Source organism: Felis catus, chromosome A2, assembly GCF_018350175.1.
Source record: "Felis catus isolate Fca126 chromosome A2, F.catus_Fca126_mat1.0, whole genome shotgun sequence".
Taxonomy (NCBI): domain Eukaryota; kingdom Metazoa; phylum Chordata; class Mammalia; order Carnivora; family Felidae; genus Felis; species Felis catus.
The window spans coordinates 90692351-90719467 of NC_058369.1; the positions used below are offsets into that span (position 1 = coordinate 90692351).

At 35.4% G+C, this 27117-nt stretch overlaps 1 long non-coding RNA gene across 1 annotated transcript in view; it reads right to left on the reverse strand.

Annotated features, from left to right (window-relative positions):
• Positions 1–7257: 7257 nt before the first annotated feature.
• Positions 7258–27117, reverse strand: part of LOC123383870 — a 137009-nt gene continuing 117149 nt past the window's right edge. Inside the window, exons 2-3 of the long non-coding RNA XR_006594178.1 lie at positions 8583–8737; positions 7258–7557 (exon numbers count right to left, since the gene is read on the reverse strand). This is a non-coding gene — a long non-coding RNA (uncharacterized LOC123383870). The remainder of the gene's footprint in view (positions 7558–8582; positions 8738–27117) is intronic.

Sequence of the window (27117 nt, forward strand, 5' to 3'; positions counted from 1 at the left end):
CACCATTCTTTACCTACTTCATTTAATTCAGTATTTAATACATTGATTTTCACTTTTTCTGGTATGATAGGTTTTTAAGACAACAAATTTTCCTTTTTACACTACTTTACTTGTATCGTGTAGGCTCTAATTCACAGTGTTTTCATTTTTGTTAATTTCTATGTATTCTTAAACTTTGCCTTTCATTTCACATTTATTCATTGTCTTGTATCTGTGCTTGAATAAATTCATAGGGGATCCTGCTTATACCTAGAGGGCAGATACTGTTTTCTGTCATACTCACTGTCTTTAATTACAAGTAGCACAATGTCATTCACCTAGTAGATGATCAGTGATTGGCTGATGAATTATTAATCAGTCTGATTTTCAAATCTAAAAGATGTGAAACGATAGGCTGAGTATTTTCCAGTTATTTAGAAGCCATTAAATATGACATACAAGAAAAAAGAGCAATGTGTTGAAGAAGCGGGAGTAGAAAGGGGAGGGAGTGGAAAACAGTAATCCGGGATTCAAATCTTCAGGTTCTAGACACCATACCTTCCAATAGCATACTGCCTTCATGTATGGACTTCTTTAAAACACAATACCGCTTTATCAGTTGGACAGAACTTGTGAATCCACTTTACAGGTGAACAAACAATGATTTTAGAAGACTTAGAAAGACTAGATGTCTAATTGGTATCAGAGCCAGCAATAAAATCTTCCTCTTGACTTCTACTGCAGGGCTTTCTCCCTTCAAATGACTTCATGTTCATAAAGTACACGAGCCAGTTGAATATCCAAGATTTGCCCCTATATCTGTATTGTTATGGTTCAACCTAATACAGATAGATTATAGATAGATAAAATATACAACTATGGACATCTGACACACACATGTATGTGTATTTCCATCATTAGCGGATTAATCACATAACCAAACGGGAAGCCATAACAGCTCGGAATTAGAAACACTCTCTAATTCAACATCTACTTTAACAATTCAAGTGCTATCTGAATTTCTTTGTTTTATGTTGGTGTTTTGTTTTTAAGTAAACTCTGTCCCCAACGTGGGGCTCAAACTCACCAGGAGATCAAGAGCTGCAGGCTCTACCGACTTAGCCAGCCGGGCGCCCCACGTCTAAATTTCCAAAGCAAAAATACCTATCAATAGTTTGTCCATTCTATTGCCAACACCTGTAGTAATAGGGCACTCAACATAACATGAGTCAACAAGTCTGTCTTTGGAATGCCGACTCCTAAATAAAACGTATTTTGCTCTACATTCTAGTTGTATGTGATGGAGCCACACCAAGCAAAGCCATCTGTTTTCATATAAAATCATTGAGGCAACTTTTTTTTGGCAGTGTAAGACTGCAGAATCATAACTCAAATTTATATCGAGATAGTAGAATACATATTAATAATCGTTATCTCCGTTGCTAGATGGAGTCTTCTCTTTCTGCTTCAGCGATGTTTCCACTAGCCTGTCATCTGGTGAAGTATGTGCGAATTGCAGGTCACCTGTATCTCACATACAACGTGTGTCCTTCCTTTGAGATCCCTGAGAGAGTCACTCATTTGTCTGCCAGAGAAACACTCTTCAGCTCTCACGCAAGCTTCCACTCCCCTAGCAGTGGTTTCAAAGGGGTTACTGCAAGGACCCCAAACTGAAGTTGGGGGGCCAGGCAGGCACTAAAAATGCACACAGCCAACAGCTGAGGACTGGGGTTAACTGCAGAGACTACGCCTCCCATGGAAAGGTCAGCTGCAACTCAAAGATAGATAGCTCCTGATTCCACTTGGGAATGCCTATCAGAACTTTTGAAAACTTTGAAAGTCAAACTTTTTTTTTAACGCTTATTTATTTTTGAGGGACACACACAGAGAGAGAGACAGCGCGCGAGTGGGGAAGGGGCAGAGAGAGAGGGAAACACAGAATCCAAAGCGACTCCAGGCTCTGAGCTGTCAGACAGAGACCAATGCCGGGCTCAAACTCAAGGATAAGGGAGATCATGACCAAAGTCAGACACTTAACCGACTGAGCCACGCAGCCCCCCCGAAAGCTAAACTTTTAACTGAAATCTCCCAAGTCTTATATATTAACAACTGTTTCAAATTTTTCAAAGATAACACAGAAACCAAGACTGACAAAGGTAGGTCTGTGGCTTAAATTTGACCCCATCATGCCAGCTTCAAGTTTCTGGCCCAGGCTTCTGCTATAATAAGGTTTTGTTTTGTTTTGTTTTGTTTTGTTTTGTTTGTTTTGTTTTGTTTTCAGCATGACCTGGCTGTTTTTTCTTCACTGGGGGTGATGAGAGACTGGATTTTAGAAACAACAGCCTATGTTCATATTCACCAGATACAGTATTTTGTAAATGAGATGTGTCAAGGATGTTAGTGATGTTCTCCTTGCTCTTTTAGAAAAGTTGCTATTTTAAAGCCATAGCCATAAATATTGGAGTTCAGAGCTTTCAGATGTTTTGACTTTCTCAGATGATAAAATGGTTTCTTAGGGTAGTAGTTAATTTCATTAGATCACAATGAAACTACAAATAATCTTAGACCCAGGAGAATACTAGAACACTCTTTATTCTAGGTGAGTTTATTATTATCCTCCAGCAATTTTTACCTTAAAGATGTTACATTAATTTTCAATCCCTTTTCCAAGAGATGGCAATAATTATTTCTATAACCCAGAGCAGGGATCAGCAGACATTTCAGTCAAGGGCCAGACAGCAAACATTTTAAGTAAATATTTTGGGCTTTGCAGATCATTGGGTCTACCTTGGGACAATTCCAATATGCCCCGGTAACGTGGAGGCAGCAAAAACAATATGAAATGAATAACATGGCTGTGTTCCAATAACATTTTATATATGGATTAAAATTTGAATTTCACATAATTTTCATGTGACACAAAATATTATACTTTTCATTCTTTCAACCACTTAAAAATATAAAAAACTATTCTCAGCTCGTGGATCATAAAAAATGGGTGAGGGGCTCGATTTGGCCCCCAAGTTATAGTTTTCTAACCTTTTATTTTAGAGCTCATCACTCCTAATATATCAAATAGCCAATTACTTAGACTTAGTCATTTCTTATCTATATTGCCAAATTATTAAGAAAGTGGCTTAGCAAGTGGAGAATAACATCAGGTGGATTATTTGAAAAACATTCCATCTAAACCCAGGGAACTTACCCATATCCCACAAAAAAAACAGGTCACATGAGAACTCATTAAGTCCATCTTTGCCCACTTGTGAAATTTTCTTATTTTACAAATCCACAGTCTAGCAGAAAGCTTGTATGTTCAGTGAAGATTAACAGCACAGTTGACCTCTGGACAGTGCAGAGTTTAGGGGCATTGACCCTCTGTGGAGCTGAAAATCTGTGTATAACTTTCGACTCCATAAAAACTTAAGTACTAATAGCTTCCTGTTCACCAGAAGCCTTACCAATAACATACACAGTCAGTTAACACATATGTTGCATGCTATAGGTATTATATGCTGTATTCTTACAACCAAGTAAGTTATAGAAAAGAAAATGTTATTAAGAAAATTACAAAAAAGAGAAAATGCATTTACAGTATTATACTGTGTTCACTGAAAAAAAAAATCCACATGTCAAGTGGATCCACACAGTTCTAACCCGTGTTGTTTAAGGGTCAACTGTACTCTTAATGCTTTTTCCAGCTCTGACATTGGCAAATTGTCTTTGAAGATGGTATTTCTGACCGTCTTAGCTCCTACTAATGTAATAGAGGCAGATAATAGCCAGGGGTTGTAGGATCATCCCTATCACATGAAAAACTTGAGTAGATATATTAGCAGATATATTTTTCTTGATCCTACCTTTTGAATATATTCCAAGGAAATTTTGAAAGAAAGTGTTTTTTGGTTTTTGGTTTTTGTTTTTGTTGTTTTTTTTTTCAGAGAAGGAGGACACAAGTGAGCAAGGGGCAGAAAGAAAGAGAGAGAAAGAGGCGGGGGGGGGAGGGCGGGGGAGAGAGAGATAAGTGGGGCTTACCATGTTTTCCTGAAGCAGGGCTCATGTTTTACCCAAAGCGGCGCTCAAACTCACCCTCAAAGTCACTGTGAGATCATGACTGAGCTGAAGTCAGGTGCTTAACTACTGAGCTACCCCAGTGTTTGAAAAAACTGTTTATTAAATATGCTGGTAGGTTTCCTTTACACTTCCCTAAGCAAACAATCATTATCCTTTTCTTTCTCCAGAAATTAAAAAACACACACAGGAGATTTATTTCATACGATCCTTAGAGGTTGTTTACATGACCACGGCATTATAAAACCATTTATCATATGCAGCTCTATCTTATGGACTTATACAAGGTGTTCCCTTTTGCAAAGGTGTTGTATCCAGAATAAATAAACCTCTGGGAGGAATGTGAGTGAAGCTAAAATTATCTAACAGAACAACAAATGGTATTTTAATAATTTTTGAGCATTTTCCTTTACATATTTCACATATGTCCTGAAAATATATAAAACTAAGAACATCAAACCAACAAATCCTTTGCAAATGTTTCAAGAGTTTGGGGCCTGGATTCAGCATTTTATAGTTATTTAGTGTCTTCTAGAATAGATCAGCTAGAGTCATGCTTACCTGTTCACCTTTTAAACAGTAATGGATGGATGTCTGTTGTATTTCAGGAAAAAAAGTCATCCTGCAAGCTTCAAAGCTTCTGTACTAATAGAATGGCTTAACTAACAATGTGTTATATTGGATATTGAAATGGAGGTACAATTAAATGTTTTTAAAGTATGGAAAATTTCAGGTAACATCAACTTTTGTGTTCATTTTTCTTCATGTTGCCAGCTATTTCATTAAAATCCAAGAAGGGTCCTTTGCTTTTCTTCCTTGGAGAGTTTGTTGATTTTATAAAATATTTATAACTAGGTGTCCTTCTGATGTCTCGCTTGGTGATAAATCTCCTAAAATTTTGTGTCCAGAAATTAAAAGCCTCAGAAGAAGTCATCATTGTATTTTGGTGGTAGTGATGATGGTGTGTGTGTGTTTGCCTCCATGTCCATTTACTGAGACATTCAAGTCACATGAAGAGAGGTCATCCAAAATGGAGCCATTTTTAACACATAAGTAAAGATTAAATTCCTCATGACACCTCTAGGAATTTCCATGAAAACTGTCATTGATCATTTCTTAGATTAATCAGCTGTAAATATATAATGCTCAATAATATTATCTAGTTCAAATTCAAATATTTTACCCTTAAGGAATTCATAGAAAACTTCTGTCAAATGCTTCAATGAAAAATAGACAATATGTGTCATGAAATGCCCAAGATGTAGCTTGCTAATAATTATTTTTGACAACAGGTTCTCTTTCACCATACAACATTATTGCAAAATTACTAAGTTCCCTTTGCTATACTTTTCATCTCTGAAACCAATATAACCTTGTATGTTAACTATACTCCAATAAATAAATAAATAAACAATTTTTAAAATGTATTCTTTTTATCTTCACATTCTTTTTATAAATACTTAGATTTGTCATTTAAGTGATATTTTCTAAAATTTCATCTGAATTTTGTTCCAGTGCTTACTATATCCTGCCACCACAGGTAAACACATACTGTTCAGAACAATTAGGAAAAAATGAATCTAGGTCACATTATTAAGAACTATAATAAACCTTGCTGTTGTCCCCTTGCCATCCAGGCTTAAAGAATTCTTAGAAACTGTTAAACTGAAAATAGTCAACTGACAAGTATACTTTATGACCATGAAGTCATTTGAATGGAGAAAGCCCTGCAGTAGAAATCAAGAGGAAGATTTTTATTGCTGGCTCTGACACCAATTAGATATCTAGTCTTTGCTAAGTCTTCTAAAATCATTGTTTGTTCATCTGTAAAGTGGATTCATAAGTTCTGTCCAACTGATAGAGCGGTATTGTGTTTTAAAGAAGTTCATACATATGAAAATCTTTTGAAATGTATTATGTTCTAAAATTGTAGTCTATTACTGAATCAATTCTAGTTACACTTCCTTATGTATTCATCCATTACGTTCACATTTCTATTTCATTTTAAGTTAGAGTTATGAAAATTTCAAGAAAAAAAGTGTTGGATAGGTGCAGGATTATGATTATGTGATAAATAAAATAAATCTGATTACTTGTAAAAATCTAGATTTTTTTCACCCTGCTCCACAACTTTAGTCTGTGTGTGTGTGTGTGTGTGTGTGTGTGTGTGTGTGCGCATATGATCCTTACACTGAGAGGTGTACACTGAGAAATTCCAGACCAAAGCCCAAAGGTCTACTTTATGTCTACTCCTGACCATGCGGGAGCATTCTCCCAGGAAGGGGTAGTAGACTGAGGTCATGATTCACTTTGTTTACAACTGTATCATCAATTTAACTGCAGCAACCAAAAGCAACTCATTAAGAGCTACATGATGTATTTTCTGGTCATGTTGCTGGCTATTATAAGTCTCTTTGTTTAAAAAAATTAGGCTGTCTTAACCAAAGCAAGTCACTTAGTAGTCTAACATACATCCCCACACTAATGATTTAGAATACAAGACAATGATATATATGCTGCTAGTGAACTAAAATTCAATCATGATGACAATATCAAGAATATTAATGATGTTGTTATATATATACTCATAGAACACTGCTTTTGCACTCATATTATTTTGTAGATGAATAACGATCTGTATATATTTAAGATACTAAAACTTAAGGGGCACCTGGCTGGCTCAATTGGTGGAGCATGTGACTCAATCCTGGGGTTGCAAGTTCAAGCCCCTACATGGTATGTAGAGATAACTTAAAATAAATAAAACATTAAAACAATACTAAAATTTAAGATGAAAATGTCCCTATAAGACTGAAAACTGTAGTACTGAAAGAGGCTTCAGAATTTAAAATACTTCAGTACATTCATCAAGTATTATTCTTTCATATTATACATAATCCACATTTGCTTTCACGAATACTCAACACAAATAAAATTTTCCCCAGTAAGTCTCTTCCCAGGAAAATATTTGTTAAATATACTATGATCCAGATTAAAATCAATAATGATTCAAAAATCTTTTTCAAGTTTGACCTACTCATGTGAGCTGTTCATGTTTGTACTCAGCTTTAAATTCTATCCAATATAAAGATTTTGACTTTAAGCGACCTATGTAGATCAGCAACAGAGATTTATTAGTTACCCACTCACTAGGCATAGAGCCATAGAGCAATTCAGAGAGTAAAATTTAAATATTGTCTTTAGTACCATGAACTCCAAAAGGAAGACAATATACAAGGAAATTTCCTGACTGAGTCCAGACAGGGATATCCACAGCAAAAATTACCGGCAAATATTTTATAGTTCACAACTGTAAAGTACAAGAAAGAAGAATGTGATCTACTGAAGAAGGGGCTTTACCTCTTAATATAATCAACTTTACCTGTCTCAGGAAGTATTTATTGGGCTGTTTTCAATGATGACTTTGCTTTGACTCACCTGCACCCCTCTTGGCTTGGGTGACCAGATGACTGGATTAGAACAGCTGCATCCTTCTTGTCTAAATACCTGGAACATTGAACATAGATACTACATTGTTATGTGTGTGATCTGAAACCAATGTTACTGTTCAGCAATGTTTACTATCTGTAATTACTGTTTCTTCAATGTAAATATCTTAAAAGTGAAATTGAGGGCTTTTGCATATATATTCCTAGTCAAACACTGACCTAAACACATCAAAGGCGTGTACTAAGTATGTATCGTTTGTTGATTATGAAAAGCCAAATGAGTATAATTTGCTCAATAATATTTAAATAGTACTTTTAGTGGTCTGACAAAAATATGGAATCTTGCCACAGATTCAATAATATGTAATCGTCTTACATGTATATTGGTAACTCTGACAAAGATAATGGTACCTTTGTTTACCCACTACTACAGTAGTAATAAGTCAGAGGTCTATAAAGGTACCCAAGTTATTTTAGGTTCTAATTTATAATCTAAGAATTTGTCTGATCAAGGAAATTTCATATTGGCCATATTTTCTTTTTTAAAATTACAAGCAGGTAATATTTTAGAAAAACAAAAATTGCCAAGATGTGTCTGTGTATCACAGTTGCTTCAATAATAAATACTAATAGAAAAAATGCAATAATCAAGCATAATTGCCAGGTTATTTTCAAGAGCTCACCAAATTGAGAACATAATTTTAGTATTTTTTCAAGGCGTAAATTTAACATTCTTAATAAAGATGCATGTTTTTAATAGTGATAGCTATTTTTACAGATATAAATTTTATGATGCCTGAATTACTTTCTAAGCAATAGAAATTTTCTATTTTTTTTTCAAGAATATCTTCAAATGTCTCTCTTTTTCTCTCTTTTTCCCAATTTGAGAAATAAAGGAAAACTTTCTTGTAGACAAAGACTAATAATTAAATTCAGGTAACATTTAAGAATTCCATTTGGTTTTTCAATTTCTACAGGCAGTTCTCTTCCTGTATTTATTCTTGAAAAACAAATTTCTCTGTGCATGTGTGTGAGTGTGTGTTAACAAAAAGAAGGTAGAAATAACATACATTCCCCTATCACCTTTTTGTAATTTTATGTGTCTTGCCTCAGGAAAGAAGGCTGGCATGGGCTTGGTCATTCCTTGTCTTTGAATACATGTGGCTTTTGGTAAGACACCATGTTCATGACTCTTCTTAGATAAAGGATCTTCTCTGAGAGTTCTTGTCAAACAAAACCTGAAAGAATAAATTGGGGTATCAGGTTATCAAAAAAGAATGGATATAGGACAATCACAGCAAGAAAACTCTCTAACAGAAACTCAGATCTCTTTCTGTCTCTCCACTCCTTCCTGGACAAGTCTTACTTCTCATTGTTTCATTTCATTCTAGGACTGGGAAATAGAGCAAGGAAGGGTGGATTGTCCAACCACTATTAGCTCAGGTTGCTGATTTCTCTTTGAAGAGAAACTTAACACTAAACTTTCTCTTCCCTGGGTGAGACGTTTTGACCACCCAGTTCAAATTTAAATTTTATTTAACTGTGTTTGTTAGTGGGGTGCCTGAGTGGCTCCGTTGGTTAAGCATCCAACTCTTGGTTTTGGCTCAGGTCATGATCTCATGGTTCACGAGTTCAAGTGCCGCATCGGGCTCCACGCTGACAGCACGGAGCCTGCCTGGGATTCTCTCCGTCCCTCCTCTCTCTGCCCCTCCTCTGCTCTGTCTCTCAAAATAAATAAACTTAAAAAAAATGAAAATAAATGAAATAAAATATGTTTGTTAGTGAAAAGATACAAGTTGCAAATCTTGATTATATGTCCACACTAGGAAAATATTTTGGTTTAATTTTAAGCAAGGAAAAATAAAAACATCTTGTGAGATATCCCTATAATACAGGCTACTTCTCTCATCATCCCAACACCAAGATTAAGTAATTACATAACTGTATTACATAATTTACAAATTTTAATATTTTAAGGGCAAAGTGCAATTTAAGTAAATCAAATATTAACATATGTGAAAAGCATATTAATGTAAATAGATGTAATGGGACAAATATTTTTTCATAAATACTGTCATCCTGGATTACTAATCTTAGAATTTTTTAAGGTTATTTATTTGTTTTGAGAGAGAGAGAGTGGGGGAAGGACAGAGAGAGAGGGGGAGACAGAGTACAAAGCCAGCTTCGCAGTGTCAGCGGAAAACCCCACACAGGGCTCAGTCCCATGAACTGTGAGATCGCGAGACCTGAGCCAAGATCAAGAGTCCTTGGCTTAACTGACTGAACCCCTCCGGCACCTCAGTAATCTTATTATTAATAAATTTTATATTATTTAGTACCCAAAGAGCTCTACATTGACTTTTTCATCCTTCTTACATATATTTAAAATGTAAAACATCTCAGGGTGCCTGGGTGGCTCAGTCGGTTAAGCGACTGACTCTGGGTTCTGGTTCAGTTCATGACTTCACAGTTCTGGCTCATGAGATGCACCCCCACATGGGGGTCCTGTACTGACAGTGTGGAGCCAGCTTGGGATTCTCTCTCTTCCTCTCTCTCTCTCTCTCTCTCTCTCTCTGCCCCTCCCCTGCTCACATTTTCTCCCTTCCTCTGTCTTTCTCAAAATAAGTAAACTTAAAAAATAAGTGAAATTGAATGTAAAGCACCTTAAATCTTTTGTATAAGCCATATATAAATATCCATAGCCTTAGCATATTTTAAGATTATATTGCTGAAGAAATTATTATGATAATCCTTTCCCACAGAAAAGAGAAAGTTGCATTTATCTGTATGTAACCAAAATAATCACTTGAAAACTGGAAAACATTTTTATGTCACTAGTATTTTAAAATGACTTTTAATATATGAGGTTGCTCTCTATAAAGATATCACCACTGTTAGAAAGGTTGTCATCTGCTTGGGATGGTTCCAGAATGACTCCAGTCAACAGCAAGTCTGTTAGCTAAATGAAAATGGAATTTATGTACTAGCTCTGTCTCTAAAGAAAGAATGGCAGACATCTTTTGAACATTACTCTCTTCCTGACTCTGTAATGGGCTTTCACTTAAACTATCTAATTTAAATGTCGTAGTGACTCTACCCTAAAATATTTATCCATATTTTCAGGTTAGGAAACTGCTATTCAGAAAGACCAGGTAATTTCCTTGTGGTATTTTTATAACTGTTTTTGTTGTTATTTACCTACTAGCTTTTTCCAACCAACTTATCTGATAAGACTGCATACATATGGCAAGCTAAAATTAATTTACAGTAAGTGAGGCTGGGGTATAGGAAATCTAAGAGAAGTTGATACACAGATTCTAGAGTTTGGTTGCAACTTTATTCAACTTTTCTAGAGGCAAGATTTTAAATGTAGTCATTTTTATGGCATATAGTATCCACAAGTTAAAAATAAGCAGTTGCTTAGGAAAAGCACATCTAATCAGAGACTAAAGAGAAATTATCCTTTTGTAATATCCTGCTGTGATCACTAACATTTAGGGAGTTGCATAAAACCATTTCTGAAAACCATGTAGTCTTAGGATATGATACTATCCTGGAATGAACAATAATTATTTTAGCATTAATTTATTAGTTGATCCAGAAAAAAAGAGGTGTTTCCTTTGGAGAATGTTATATATCCATTGAAAATAATATTTTTGAAAAATATTTATTGCCCTAGGTAATGGTCACAATAAAATGTTAAGTGGGGAAAATATTGGTATTTCCCAATACAATGTTAAGAGGAAAAATATAAAATTTTATATTTTCATACACTTATATTTAAGGGTTCGTATAAACTCCTTTCTAGATCTAACATAAATGCTTCTAATTTGTTCCTACTAGAAACAGAAGTAATATCATTAAATAAGTGCCAATTAGATCATACCTCTCCACCCACAGTCATCAAGTGCTGAGTAACCTTTTAGTAATATTCCAAAATATCAAAATATAGGAAGGTAAGATAAGCACCATGAATAATTCTCTTTCAAATATAAGTGCTCTGTGGTTTTTACTTCACTAAGAGAATGAATTGATAATTTACCTATAGTGAGAGGATCTAAGTTCCACTTCGCCATAGTACTGTATGACCTTAAAATGCACAATAGCTCATCCCTTCTTAAGGTGATGCATGTGTGCATAGGTAAAAATAGAAATTGAAGTACTGTAAGGAACACACCCTTCTTCTATTCATTACCATTTGCCTGGCAAGTCAACTAGCCTGAGGCCAAAACATCATTTCAGGTCACCAGGCTAACAATTTCCAACTCCCAGTTCTCTAGTAAAAAGAATCAACACATTCCAGAAAACAGAAAATATTACCTCCAAAACATTTTGGAAACCTGCAAAGATACAAACCAGAATTTTCATTAGTGCTGTAAAATTTAATGACACTTCCACTTATATAATTGGCTTTTTTTTTTTATTATTCAGGATTACATTATGTGGCTTCTATATCTTTCTCAACTTAACTTTTATCCCTTTACCACAGCTCATTACGTATGGAAAAGAGGAGATATGAAATACAAATTAAACGGCTTTATTGTTGGTCCCTTAGGCAAAAAGACATCTATACTCCCTAGAGAATTATATAGACTCCAAAGGTCAGTAGAAGCTTTTTCTTAGCGGTTTTCTCATGTACAGTATATTTTAAATTTTCTACTGTCCTCGATAGTATTTTTTGAATAAATATTATAAGGCCAGCTTAATTACAAAGGGCAGAGAAGTTGGCAGACACACAAAAAACACAAAGGGAAAAAAATCACCATTACTAAACTTTGATGTATGTTACTTTTTTTCTACTCCGGTAAAAACATATTTACCTTACATATTTTTTAAGTTATTTCATAGTACACATACTATTTTTTATAATTTTCTCAATTCTAGCAATGTATTCTGCAAGATAAATTTTAGTAACTAAATATCACTTTGTCATATGGACATACTGTCACTTACTCAACTGTGGTTATTTCCATGTTTTTCTATTCACAATAAAGCTACACTGTGCATCCGTGTAGACATAATTTTACATTTGAATTTTTTTTATAAATTTCAAACCTTTAATATTTAAGTTAAAATATGATGCCTTTAAAATATCATTGCCAAAAGATTATTTTGTGTAGTTTCATCATTTTTTTTCTTAAAGCAGTGAGAGTGCTCTTTTCTAAGATGTCTATAAAACAATAGATTTTCTTTACTTTTCCAATTTCATTGATAAATATTACATCTTATGAAACCATTTTCAGAGAGTAAAAACCTGAAAGAATTAATCTCCATGGCAAGAAACACTAGAACAATTTCTGTAGGCTAAAGGAAAATGAAATCAGATGGAAACTGGGTTTCATAACAAGGAATGAAGAACGCCAGAAAATAAATTGGTCAGCAATTACTAAGGGCCATTGAAATTTTTATTCTTATACCTACATACATTTTTTTTTGTTTCCTTAGAGACAATTAGCCATGTAAAATAAAAATTTAAACCAAAAAAAAATGGGTTTTACAACAATTACATAGTTCATTAATCTTTGACAAAGTAGGAAAGAATATGCAATGGCAAAGACAAGTTTCTTCAACAAATGATGGTGGGAAAACTGGACAGCTACATGCAAAAGAATGATACTGAACCACTTTCTTACACCATACACCAAAATAAATTCAAAAGGGATAAAGAATTAAATATAAGACCTGAAATGCTAAAATTCCTAGAATAGACCACAGGCGGTAACATCTCTGATATGGGCCATAACACGTTGTTTTAAATACGTCTAAAATGTTTTTTAGATATGAGTCAAGGGAAATAAAGCAACAATAACCTATTAGGACTACGTTAAAATAAAAAGCTTCTACACAATGAAGGAAACAACCAACAAAACTAAAAGGCAACCTAATGAATGGAAGAAGATATTTGCAAATGATGTATCCAATAAAGGCTAGTATACAAAATATATGAAGACTTTTTAAATTCAACACCCAAAACCAAATAATCCAATTAAAAATGGTCAGGAGACATGAACAGACATTTTTTTCCGAAGAAGACATCCAAATAGCCCAGACACATGAAAAGATGATCAACATCACTCATTATCAAACAAATGCAAATCAAAACTACAATGAGATATCACCTCATTCCTGTCAAAATGGTTACAATCAAAAACACAAAAAACAAGTGTTGACAGGGATGTGGTAAAAAGAGAAGCCCTCATGCACGGTTGGTGGGAATGCAAGCTGGTGCAGCCACTCTGCAAAATAGTATGGAGGTTCCTCAAACAGTTAAAAATAGAACTACCTATGACCCAGCAATTATATTACTAGGTATTTACCCAAACAATACAAAAATGATAATCCAAAGAAATACATGCACTCCAAAGTTTATAGCAACATTACCTACAATAACCAAATTATGGAAACAGCCCAAATGTCCATCACCTGATGAAAGGATAAAGAAGTGGTGTACACACACACACACACACACACACACACACACACACACACACACACACAATGGAATATTAGCCATAAAAGAGAATGAAATCTTGCCATTTGCAACAATGTGGATGGAGCTACAGAATATTATGCTAAGTGTAGTAAGTCAGAGAAAGACAATTACCATGATTTCACTCATATGCGGAATTTAAGAAACAAAATAAATGAGCAAAGGATAAAAAAAGAGAGGGAAAGAAAGACAAACCAAGAAACACACTCTTAATTACACAGAACAAACTGTGATTACTAGAGGTGAGGTGAGTGGGGGGATGGGTTAAACAGTAGATGGGGATTAAGGAGTGCGCTTGTCCTGATGAGCACTGGGCAATGTATGGGGCTGTTGAATTTTTATATTGTACATCTGAAACTAATATAACAGTGTACGTTAACTACACTGGCATTAAAATGAAAACTTAATAAAAATGGTTTTTATAGAATATTTAGAAGTAAAATATATAACAACTGCAAACATACTGTTCTAAATTTCTTACTGTTCATGAAGTATTTTAATGTGTGCTATAACAAATTACATACGCATATTTTATTATCTAAAGTAACACCCCAAAAAGTATAAAGAAGGGTAATAAAAATGCCATAACATAAAATGGAATATAAAAATACATTTATAGGTGTGTCTGGGTGGCTCAGTCGGTTAAGCCTCTGACTTCAGCTCAGTTCATGATCTCCCAGTTCGTGAGTTCCAGACCCGTGTCAGGCTCTGTGCTAGCAGCTCACAGCCTGTAGCCTACTTTGTAGTCTGTGTCCCCCTCTCTCTCTCTGCCCCTCCCCCGCTCATGTTTGCTCTCTTTCTCCCTCTCTCTCTCAAAACTAAACACACATTATATATACATATATATATATATATATATATATGTATATATATATGTATGTATATATACATGACTCCAAAAAAAAGCCAAAAAGGAAAGAGCTGGGGAACAATGAAAAGATTTTTTAAAAAATCAAAGTAAAAATCAAGCATGTTGATAATTACATTAAAAATTACAAACAAAACACTTCCCTTAAAACAGACTGTGAGTCCACTATGGTTATTTACAAAAAAATAAATATACTCTAAACATAAAGGTACAAAAATTTTTAAAGTCAAAAAAATTTTTAACGACTATACATGCAAGCATTAAGTGTAAGAAACCTGGTATAGTTATACTAATGTCAGCCAAAAAAACTTGAAAATGAATAGTATTAGCAGGAAATGAGAAAATACATTCATTTGGGTGATAAGAGCACAATAAATTAAAATTTATGAAATGCAACTAACTCAGAAAAATGTGGTTTTTTTCCAATTTTCTAAATTGAGGTAAAACACACATCGTGTAAAATTTACTATTTTCACCATTTAAATATATAGTTCAGTGGTATTAAATACATTCATAATGTTGTGCAACCATCGCCACCATCCATCTTCTTAACTCTCTTCATCTTGCAAAACTGAGATCCTATACCATTGAACTATAACGGCCCATTCTCCCTTCCCTCCAGCCTCTGGCTACCACCCATCTATTTTCCATCTGTGTGATTTTGACTATGCTGAGTATCTCATGTAAGTGGAATGATACAGTATCTGTCTTTTTGCAACTGGCTTATGTCACTTAGTGTAATGTCTTCAATATTTATGCATGTTATATGTCAGAATTTCCTTCCTTTTTAAGACTGAATATTATTTCTTCGTATGCATAAACCTATCAATGAACACTTGGGACAGTTCCATGTTTCAGCTATTGTGAATCATACTGCTATGAATATGAGCGTACAGGTATCTCTTTGAGACCCTGTTTTCAGTTCCTTAAATGCCTTTTATATATTTTTTTCTTGCCTTATTGCTCTAGCTAGAACTTCCAGTATTATGTTGAATGGAAGTGGCAAAAGCAGGAATACTTACCTTGTTTCTGATCTTTGAGGGAAAGCTTTCACTTTTTCACTATTGAGTGTAATGTCCATTGTGGATTTTTCATATGTGGCTTCTATTGTGTTGAGGCAGTTTCCTTCTATTCATTTGTTGAGTATTTTGTCATGAATAGATGTTGAATTTTGTCAAATATCTTTTGTACATCAATTAAAATTATAATGTGGGGTTTCCCCCTTCATTCTATTACTATGGTGTATAACTGATAAATTTTTATATACTAAATCATCCTTGTGTCCCACAAATGAATCCCACTGGGTCATTGTGCAAAATCCTTTAATGTGCTGCTGAATTTGGTATTTTGTTGAAGATTTTTGCATCACTGTTTATAAGTGCTATCGGTCTCTCGTTTTCATGTAGTATCTTTGGCTTTGGTGTCAGAGTAATGCTGGCCTTACAGAACAAATTAGGAAGTGTTCCTACTCTTCAACTTTTTGAAAGTTATAGAAGGATTGGTTTTTATTTGTCTTTGTGTATTGTACAGATTTCACTAGTGAAACCACCAGGTCTAAGCATTTTCTCTGTTGGAGATCTTTGATTACGGATTCCATCTCCCTACCAGTTAGAAATCTCTTAAAATTTTCTGTTTGCTTGTGACTGGGTCTTGGTATGTTGTGTTTTATCTTCTTGCTATCCTGAAACTGTTACTAACGTAACATGTCCTTTTATCTTGTAGTATTTTTTTATTTAAGTTAAAACTTCTGATGTTCGTATGGCCAATCTTTTTCTCTTTGGTTATTACTTGCATGGAACATCTTTAGCTTCCTCTCACTTTTAATCTATTTGTATCTTTGGATATGAAGTGAGTTTCTGGTAAATAATATTTAGTTGGATCATGTGTTTATTTTCCATTTTATCAATCTCTGTCTTTTGATTGGAAAGTCGAAACCATTTACATTCAAAGCCGTTACTGATAAGAGGGACTTACTTCTGTCATTTTACTGCTTGTCTTATAGTTTTTTTGACCTTCATCTTCTACATTACAGTCTTCTTTCGTGTGAACTTGGCTTTTGTTTGTTTGTAGCGAAACATTTAAGTTCCTCTCTCATTTCCTTTCATGTATATTCTTTAGCTATTTACTTTGTTACTATGGCATTCACATGGGACATCCTAAAATTATCACACTCTAATGTCAGTTTATATTAGCTTAACTTCAATATCATACAAAAACCCTGCTCATTTAATAGCTCAATCCTCACCCCCCTTCAGCTGTCGATGTCACAAAATTCTATCTTTATACACTGTGCACCCCAAAACATACACTAGTGATTCTTTTAAATTCATCGGTCTCTTAAATTATGTAGAAAACAAAAAGTGGAGTTACAAACTATTATTACATTTATATTAACTTTTATTTATTTTTTAAAGTTTATTTTTAAGAGAGAGTATGGGAGCAAGGGAGGGGCAGAGAGAGAGAGAGAGAGAGAGAGAGAGAGAGAGAGAGAGAGAGAGTCCCAAGCAGGCTCTGCACTTAGTGCACAGCCAGCTGTGGGGCTCAAACTCAAAAACACAAGATCATGACCTGAGCCAAAATTAAGTGTTGGACGTTTAACCGACTGAGCCACCCAGACACCCCAATAATATTATATTTTATAATTGCAAATGTATTTACCTTTATTGAGATCTGTATTTCTTCATGTGTCTTTGAGTTACTGTGTAGTGTCCTCTTATTTCTCCCTGAAGGACTCCCTTGAGCATTTCTTGCAATGTAGGTCTAAGGGTAACAAGCTCCCTTGCCTTTTATCTATCTGGGAATGTCTTAATTTCTCCTTTGGCTTTGTAGGACAGTTTCACTGGATATAGAATTCTCTTTTTTTTAATTCATTTTTATTTTTTTTCATTAAAAAAAATTTTAATGTTTCTTTACTTTTGAGAGAGACAGACATACAGACCATGAGCAGGGGAGGGGCAGAGAGAGAGGGAGACACAGAATCGGAAGCAGACTCCAGGCTCTGACTTGTCAGCACAGAGCCCAAAGTGGGGCTTGAACCCACAGACAGAAAGATCACCACCTGAACCAAAGTTGGGTGCTTAACCAACTGAGCCACCCAGGTAGCCTTGGATATAAAATTCTTGAGTTTTTTTTTCCTTTTCAAATTTTGAACCTTAGTGGTTTGTGTGGGGTTTTTTTTTGTTTTTGTTTTTTGTTTTTTGTGACAAGTGACATGTAGTCACTTTCTAATTTTCCTCGTATCTCCAGTTGCTTTTGAATGTATTAGTCTTCAATATCTTCCTTCCAAAGGGGAAAAAAATAAAACGAAGAGGAGATACAGCAACGGAGATTTAAATCCCCCTGAAGTCTCTTCGTTCACAAGTGCAGAGGCTTGGGACAATGGAGGCAAATGCAGTAACAATAAATGCTAACCTCTTTGCACTTCTCTGATCAGAATCAGTAATCGGAGCAGAGACCCCCAATATTTAGAGGATAAAATCCTTTTTGCTCACCCTGGATCCTGCAAGCTGTGTGCAAACTACTCCAGGAACACCTGTGCAGGTGTTTGCCGCAGAGCTGGAGCTGACAGACTGGGGAGCTGCTGTTGCAATAAGAGCTGAAGTTGACCAAAATTAACTGCAATTTACCATTCAGGCCTTCCCCCGGAAGCTGCAAGACTTGCATAGACTCCAGGGTTCCAAAATAGTTACATCAGACAAATTCTGCCAGTACCATTACTGTTCAGACTCCTGGACTCTACCTCCAGGAATTCGCCCATCTTCTCAAAAACCCTCTCTTAGGAAATATAGTTTTAAATGCTCGATTAGAATATTTCAAAGGTGTAAAGCAATGACTTCTGTTTTCAGGTTTAAAGTCTCTAAAATATTGGGGAGCCTGGGTGGCTCAGTCAGTTAAGCGACGACTTCAACTCAGGTCAAGATCCTGAGCTTCGTGGGTTTGAGCCCCGCATCAGGCTCTGTGCTGACAGCTTGGAGACTGGAGCCTGCTTCAGATTCTCTCTCTCTCTCTCTCTCTCTCTCTGTCTCTCTGTCTCTCCCGTTTGCATTCTCTCTTTTTTTAATAAAAAAAAAACTATAAAATATTAAAAATAGAAGCTACAATAATTATAAGAATTAAAATAAAGGAATAATAAAAATTAAAATAGAAACAAGAAATAGAAAACAGAAAACCAATAGAGAAAAGCAACAAAATCAGTTAGTCCTTGGAAATGATCAGTAAAATGAGTATCATATTAGAATGAATATGGATAAAGATGTAATACCACCACTATGCATGATTGATACTCAGAGTAACACTATTATAATGGAGTATCATGAATAACTTTATGCCATTAAATTCAACAACTGAGACTACACGGAAAAATGTAATGACAGACAAAAATTACCAAAACTGACCAGAGAAGAAATTGAAAGTTTACATATCCCTCTATCCAAGAAAGTAATTAAATTTGTAATTAAACAGCCTCCCATCCAAAAAAAAAAAAAAAGCAAAAGCCTTTAGACCCAGAGGGCATCACTAGTAAATGCCAATACACATTTAAATAAAAACTAATAGAGGGCGCGCCTGGGTGGCGCAGTCGGTTAAGCGTCCGACTTCATCCAGGTCACGATCTCGCGGTCCGTGAGTTCGAGCCCCAAGTCAGGCTCTGGGCTGATGGCTCAGAGCCTGGAGCCTGTTTCCGATTCTGTGTCTCTCTCTCTGCCCCTCCCCCATTCATGCTCTGTCTCTCTCTGTCCCAAAAATAAATAAACGTTGAAAAAAATAATAATAATAAAAACTAATAGAGTCCTACAGAAAATCTTTCAGAAAACAGAAGAGGAACAGTTACCAAGAAAATAAGTGTATAAACAAAATCTTCAAAAAAATATATTCAAAAATCCTTTTAAAATATTAGTAAATTAAATCCAGTCATATAAAAAGATTGTATACTATGATCAAGTTAAGTGTATCCAAGGAATTCAAGGGAGGTTTAATATAGGATAATCTATCAGCATAACTCACTACTTCAACAGGTTAGGACAAAAACATCACATGACTATTTTGGTAAATGGAGAAATGGCATTTGACAAAAACAAAATACTTTCTGATAAAAAATCTCTCAGCAAACAAAGAAGAAAACTTCATCAATCTGATAAGGGGGTATGATCAAAAAACTACAACTAATATCTGATTTACCAGTGTAATATTAAATTAAATATTTTCCCTCTGAGATGACATAAAAGGAAAGATATCTTGCCTAGCCACATCTACGGAACATGGCATAGGAGTTAATATCCAATGCAAAAGAAAAAATAGCATATAGATATTCAAGGAGGAAAAGTGTCATATTCACAGTTGAAATATTTATGTACATAAAAAATCCTGAGAAATCTGCCCCCAAAACCCCTGCTAGAACTAATGTTGCAGGTTAGAGAATTAATACACACACAGCAATCATGTTTTTAATATACTAGCAATGAACACTTAAAGACAAAATTTTAAATAACTTTTAAAATGGCATCAAAAATATCTAGGGATAAATTTAACAAAATTAAATACAAAACATATACTAATAATGTAACGTGTTGCTGAGAACAACTGGAAAAATGGAGATATACATGACTTTTATGGATCAGAAGACCAACTATTGTTAACATACAAAGATTAATCTATAGACTCAATATAATCCCAATAAAAAAATATTCCACCATGTATTTTTACTAGAAAGTGACAAGATAATTTTTCAATGTATTTGGAAAAGCAAAGGACAAAATATAGTTAAAACTAGCTTGAAAAAGACCAAAGACCTAACCTGAGACTTCAGAACTTTCCATATAAAGCCACAATAATCAAGACGGTGTGGTCATGGTGAAAGCATACACAAACAAATCAGTGGGACAGAAGAGAGTGTTCCAGCATATTATCCGTGTGTAAGTCAAGTGGCTTTTGACAAAGACACGAGAGAAATTCAAACAAAAAAGGAAAAGCTCTTGCAATAATGGTGCTGGAATAAGTTGATAACCATATGAGAAAAAAAGAAACCCATGGAAAGTGTGCAGCCAAAATAGAAAGGGGATAGGAGAAGAGGGGTAGGTCAAGCAGTCTCTTATTAAAAACATGTAGCAATTTGTTTTCTGTTTTTTTTTTTTAATTTTTTTTTCAACGTTTATTTATTTTTGGGACAGAGAGAGAGCATGAACGGGGGAGGGGCAGAGAGAGAGGGAGACACAGCATTGGAAACAGGCTCCAGGCTCCGAGCCATCAGCGCAGAGCCTGACGCGGGGCTCCAACCCACAGACCGCGAGATCGTGACCTGGCTGAAGTCGGACGCTTAACCGACTGCGCCACCCAGGCGTCCCTGTTTTCTGTTTTTAATGTGTAATGCTATTTGCCAACTTTTTAAATTTGCAACACTTTAGAATATTTTTCTCATTCTAAACAAATACGTCTTTTATAACAAATTTTGTTTTTAATGTTATTCTTCTTCTTATTGTTGTTGGTAGTAGTAGCAGTAGAATTAAGAGCCCCATCGCCTAGTGAAATAAGCTACACATCCCACAAAACCTGATCTCGTCCTGGACCCACGCTTGCCAGTTCCCGTGCTTTGAATCACACAATCCAAAATTGGTGCTTTTTGCCAGGAACATGAAGCCAGGCCTATTTACAAAATCCTATTAGCCTCTTTATTAATTAAGAAGCTCACTACTGTGAAATATTTCTCTTTCACAAAGTGTGATTCACAGCAGGATTTCCCTTCATCTAATTTCACCTTTTTTAATCTCGAAGTGTTTTTCTAGGGGAAGAAATGCATAATCATTAAATTGGGTAATTTCTTCAAACGAACAATTACTTTAACACTTGATTCTGATATTTTAACAAAAGAAATACTAGCTGTAAAGATTTTGCCTGGAAGAGATTATCTTTTGGGGGAGGACTACTGGATCAATATTTCTATTTAAAAAATGGGCCCCTGAGGCAATGAATACAGATATGAGAGCTCTGAATAACCTGAAGAAATAGTTTCCATGAGGATACTGTACCCATAGAAGAGAGATTTCTTTCTCCTCCAAATGTCTTTATGAAAAATATCAGGACCTCAAACATGATGTTTACCTGTACAATGTCTTCTATAAGATTTTCTAAAGAGTAGAAATATTTGGGGGGGGGGGAGGAGGTGAGGAAAGAAAAGCCACTTCTCCAAATTTATTAAATGGGGTTCATTCTGTTAAATTCCAGGGCCAAATACTCGTATGGAAGGATTATTTATTGTTATAGGTAATCACTACACTGATGAACAAGATTGATTCAATAGGGAAATGTTAGGTTGTTGAATGTGTTTTTGCTTTGTTTAAAATGTATCTTTCGGGGCGCCTGGGTGGCTCAGTCGGTTAAGCGTCCGACTTCAGCTCAGGTCACGATCTCGCGGTCCGCGAGTTCGAGCCCCGCGTCGGGCTCTGGGCTGATGGCTCAGAGCTCGGAGCCTGCTTCCGATTCTGTGTCTCCCTCTCTCTCTGCCCCTCCCCCATTCATGCTGTGTCTCTGTCTCAAAAATAAATAAACGTTAAAAAAAATTAAAAAAAAAAATAAAATGTGTCTTTCATTTGTTTATAAGGAAGTAATTTAAAACAAAAAAATTTACAAAATCAACGGAGAACTGATGGGTGACAGATGGAAGAAGGTGGGGAGCTCGGCAAAATGAGTGAAGGAGTCGGGGCGCCTGGGTGGCTCAGTCAGTTAAGTGTGCGACTTCGGCTCAGGTCATGATCTCATGGTTCATGGGTTTGAGCCCCACGTCAGGCTTTGTGCTGACAGCTCTAAGCCTGGAGCCTGATTCGGATTCTGTGTCTCCCTCTCTCTCTGCCCCTCCCCTGCTCCTGCTCTGTCTCTCAGAAATAAATACATGTTAAAAATTTTTTTTTCTAAATGAGTGAAGGAGAGTAGGAGGTACAGGCTTCCAGCTATGGAATGAATACGTCCTGGAAAAAAAAGGTACAGCATGAGGAATACAGTAAATGATATTGTAATAGCGTTTTATGGTGACAGGTCGTAGCTGCACTTGAGGTGAGCACAGCCAAAAGTATAGGGATGTGGAATCACTATGTTGTGCACCTGAAACTTGTGTAACATGGTGCGTCAGCTATACTCAAATAAAAACCTTAAAATAAAAAATTATAAATTATAACTTATAAATCTTCCAAGTTAAATGTCAACTATGAAATGTAATAAAAACTATGATCACCAAACTCTCCATATGATATACTTGTGTTTAACAAACACCGTGTGGCTTGTCAGTGACTGCAAATAGATGGAACTCAATAAAATATTCATTGAATGAATGAATCATTACAAACCATCTAGCAAACACTAATCTTTATGCCCTTAGTCTATGTGTTACAGCTCCTCCGATATGAATGCACGGAGAGTAAAACCTTCCTTGCCAGCTGCTACTCTTTGCAATGTTTCTGAAACTTGAGTGACAGGCTTGTGAGGAGACAACCACTGTTCTTACTCTAATACCTCCTAAAGTGCCAATTTTTCTAGATCTAACATGGAACTGTTAAAGCTAAACATGGTGGAGAAATATTCTATTGGTTGTTTTTATCAGCTAAAAAAAACCTCTGAGAAATAATTAACATTTCATCATGATTTTAAAAATATATATATAAGATTTTTTATGTCTATATTGTTTATCACCTTAAAACACTAGAAATAATTTTTACATCCTTCAGTCAGTCTCCAGTGAAATACGTTCTCATCTGAACAATACAGTGGAATATTTGTAGTTAAAAAAATACAGTAGATCTTTGCTTCCAGCCAAGATGGAGTAACGGTGACCAGATGTGCCCTACCTGAAGCATCTAAAAAGAACTAAGCAACATATATAAATCAGAGGCTTTCAAAATAACAGACATTAGGCAATGAAGATAATGAGAGGAGTTTTACGATTGTTCCAGCTCACTGCCAGGTGGAAGTTTGCATACAGGGACTTGGGGAGAAGAAAGACAGGCAGTGCCTGACAGTGTCCCTAATGTGAGACGGAGCTGAGTCCAGAGGAACCAAGGCAACTATAATTTGCAGATCAGAATAATGGAAACAAGAGAGCTCCACAGAAAGAGAACCCCAAAGATGTGCAGAGGATCAAGCGTGCATTTAACTACTCATCGGCACATGAGGGTGAGCAAACTACCCGAGACGGAGACGGTGAGGAAGAGAAGGCGATCATCTGAAATGATTACAGCAAACAGTGCTTGGAGCTCCCACAGGGCTTGGATGATGCCTCTTCCCAACAGCTGAGAGTGGAAAATCTTAGAATGCACTGAGCGTGTAGCACTAACAAAGGACTTGCTTCTGCGATGCAGCAGAAGTTAATTGTACAGGAAATGTATCTACGGTCCCACCTAACAAAACTTAAAGGCCCAAAGACATCAACCTGTTTGCAAATAACCGTATTCCAGAATAAAGGTCAAGACTATTTTTAGAAATACAAAAATACTCCAAAAGGAAAATTTTACAAGACCTGGCATCCAATGAAAAACCACCAGGCATGTGAGCAAACCATTAATTTGAGACTTAATTTACATAAATAAATGCCCTGAAAGACATTAGGACTGTCTCATAAATGTTTTACCTCTTTTCTTCATTTCTGATTTGTATTTCAGCAAGGATAGTTATGATTATTTTTTTTATTCCAAGATTTGTAGCAATGAAAGGAGTATTTGCTTTTGCTAAGGTTATTGTTTAATCTTTACTGTTTAGTCTTGTGGTCTTGTCTACTCTAGATACGTGTATATATCTTATGTATCTTATACACACACACACACACACACACACACACACACACACAACCGTCTTTAGACTGAACAAAACTGAACATCAGATAAGTTAAAACTAAAAACAAGCATAAACTAAACCTGCTTAGAAATAGTTTTTCATCTCAACTAGTAGTAAATTAAAAATGTGGTTAAATATTTAGACCCTGGTATATATACAGATGGATTCTCTGTGTGAGTGAAATCTGAATAAACAGAACAAAATAGCGAGAACAGCCAAAGTGGCAAATTTAAGGCTCAGAAATCTGGCTGCCTCTAGGGTATAATTGCATTTCTTTCCAGGGAACCTCACACCTTGAATTAATGAGAACATTTAGGTATTGTTGTGTTTTTTTATCTTTATCTCCATTTGATATGTAACGGACTGAAAAAGAAAGTGCTACAAAAAAATGGATCTCCAAGTCTACCAAAACAATTCTAGGCTGACCTTTTTAGTACCCAGATCAACTTAAGGACACAGCAGATTCCTTGTGTACCTAAACAGCCAACATTTCAAATGGCTTACAGACTGATAATGTTATACAATTCTTCTAAATTAATAGTAAGTTTTAAATGCTGAAACACCCTATAGGCAATAAAAAGAAACCTATAATTCCTCCCTTAGACAGGCCGTTAAGGAAATTATTTTCCATTTAGAATAACTTTAAAACTTGGTCAATTGTCAATTTAACCAGTGGATTTTAACAAATAGATTCTGCTCTAGAATTCATTTGCAAACCTTATCATTTGGAACTGAAATACATTATTTTCTTAGCTTAAAAACAATGCCAAAATTAGTTCTAGGTAGGCCACTAAAGCCTAATGAGTGCCTAATTTAATACATGTAGCATATTCTCTGGGTACTAAGGAATAGAAACACCATTGTACATATTTGTTTTCATTGATAAATAAATGACAGAGTTCTGACTTGGAACTTGAGAAATGCATCATCCCCTGCTAAAATGGTATGTACCATTTTCCATTTCTTACATATTCCTCTCCCTAATACCAAGTAAAATCAACATACAAAACTATTAAATGTCTTTATCTTATGGTTCTTTTTTTTTTAAGCTTATTTATTTATTTTGAGAGAGAGAGAGAGCAGGGGAGGGGCAGAGAGAGAGGGAGGGAGAGAATCCCAAGCAGGCTCCTCCCTGAAGCAGGGCTCAATCTCAGGAACCATGAGATCGTGACTTGAGCCGAAGCTGGATGCTTAACTGGCTGAGCCACCCAGACACTTTTGGTTTTCTTTATCTCCCAGTAGAATATAAGCTCCAGAGGTCAGAGAGTACACTAAGGAGGCAGTTTTCAACAGAAGTAGGTGGGGAAAGGGGTAACTGTATAAAATCAGTATTATGATTTGAGAGTTTGAGTGGGAAATGATGATACAAAAGATACAAGTAAATGAAAAGTGATTAGGAACTCCAGGAACTAGAAGCTATATAGAAGCCACTATTCAAATATAAGGTAATGGCCTCAAATGAGATTAAATGGACTTTAAGAAAAATAGAATGCTCTCCAATACATAGACAAAATGATTAAGAAGCTGAACGATAACAAAGGAATGGTAATATAGACATATGTTAGTCCTCCCAACCAGAAAAAAAAAAAGGCAATCAGAAACTCCAGGAGATAAAAACTGTGTGCAAAGATTGCTTTTCCAAATATTGTGGTAGTTTTTAGCAGCTGGTAGAATTCAGAAGGGAAGAATACATTAGAAGTTGATACGAGACAGAGGAATCTACCTTTGGAATTCAAGAGAATAGGATATAAGTGCAGCAAATTAATTTTTTTTTTTACTGAACATTTGCATAACCATAAGCAAATTTTGTACTAGTGGTCAGCTTTTAGATTTAACCTACAGACAAACACCATGTCTAAAAAATAAAAAGAATCTGAATATTAGTCAGGCTTCAACAACATAAAAGTAAACACAGATCTGATAAAAGCTGGGAAATAGGAATGGAGAAAGTAGGTGGTCAAAAGAACAGGAGGACTAAAAGTCTAACTATTAAAAGTACATAGTACATAGTTGAAACAATTACGTATCTACAATATAGATACCCTACATACTATTCAGTTAGAAATTTCATCAAGAAAGAAGCTAGGGGCACCTGGGTGACTTGGTCATTTGAATGTCAGACACTTGATTTCAGCTCAGGTCATGATCCCAGGGTCATGGGATCCAGCCCCACATTGGGCTGTGCACTGAATGTGGAGCCTGCATAAAATTCTCTCCGTGTCCCTTTGTCCCTCTCCCCCATTTGTGCTCTCTCTTTCTCTTTCTAAAAATTAGAAAAAAAATTTTTAAAGAAAGAAACAAAAAGAAATGAATTTATGACTGCATTGGGAAATTGGAAGGTTGAAAATGATATAAGCGAATTAATTCTCTTCCACCATAATAGGAAGGAAACATTGTTTTCTAAAATTGATAAATCAAGAAACTGCAGTATAAGCTTACTGTTTCAAGGT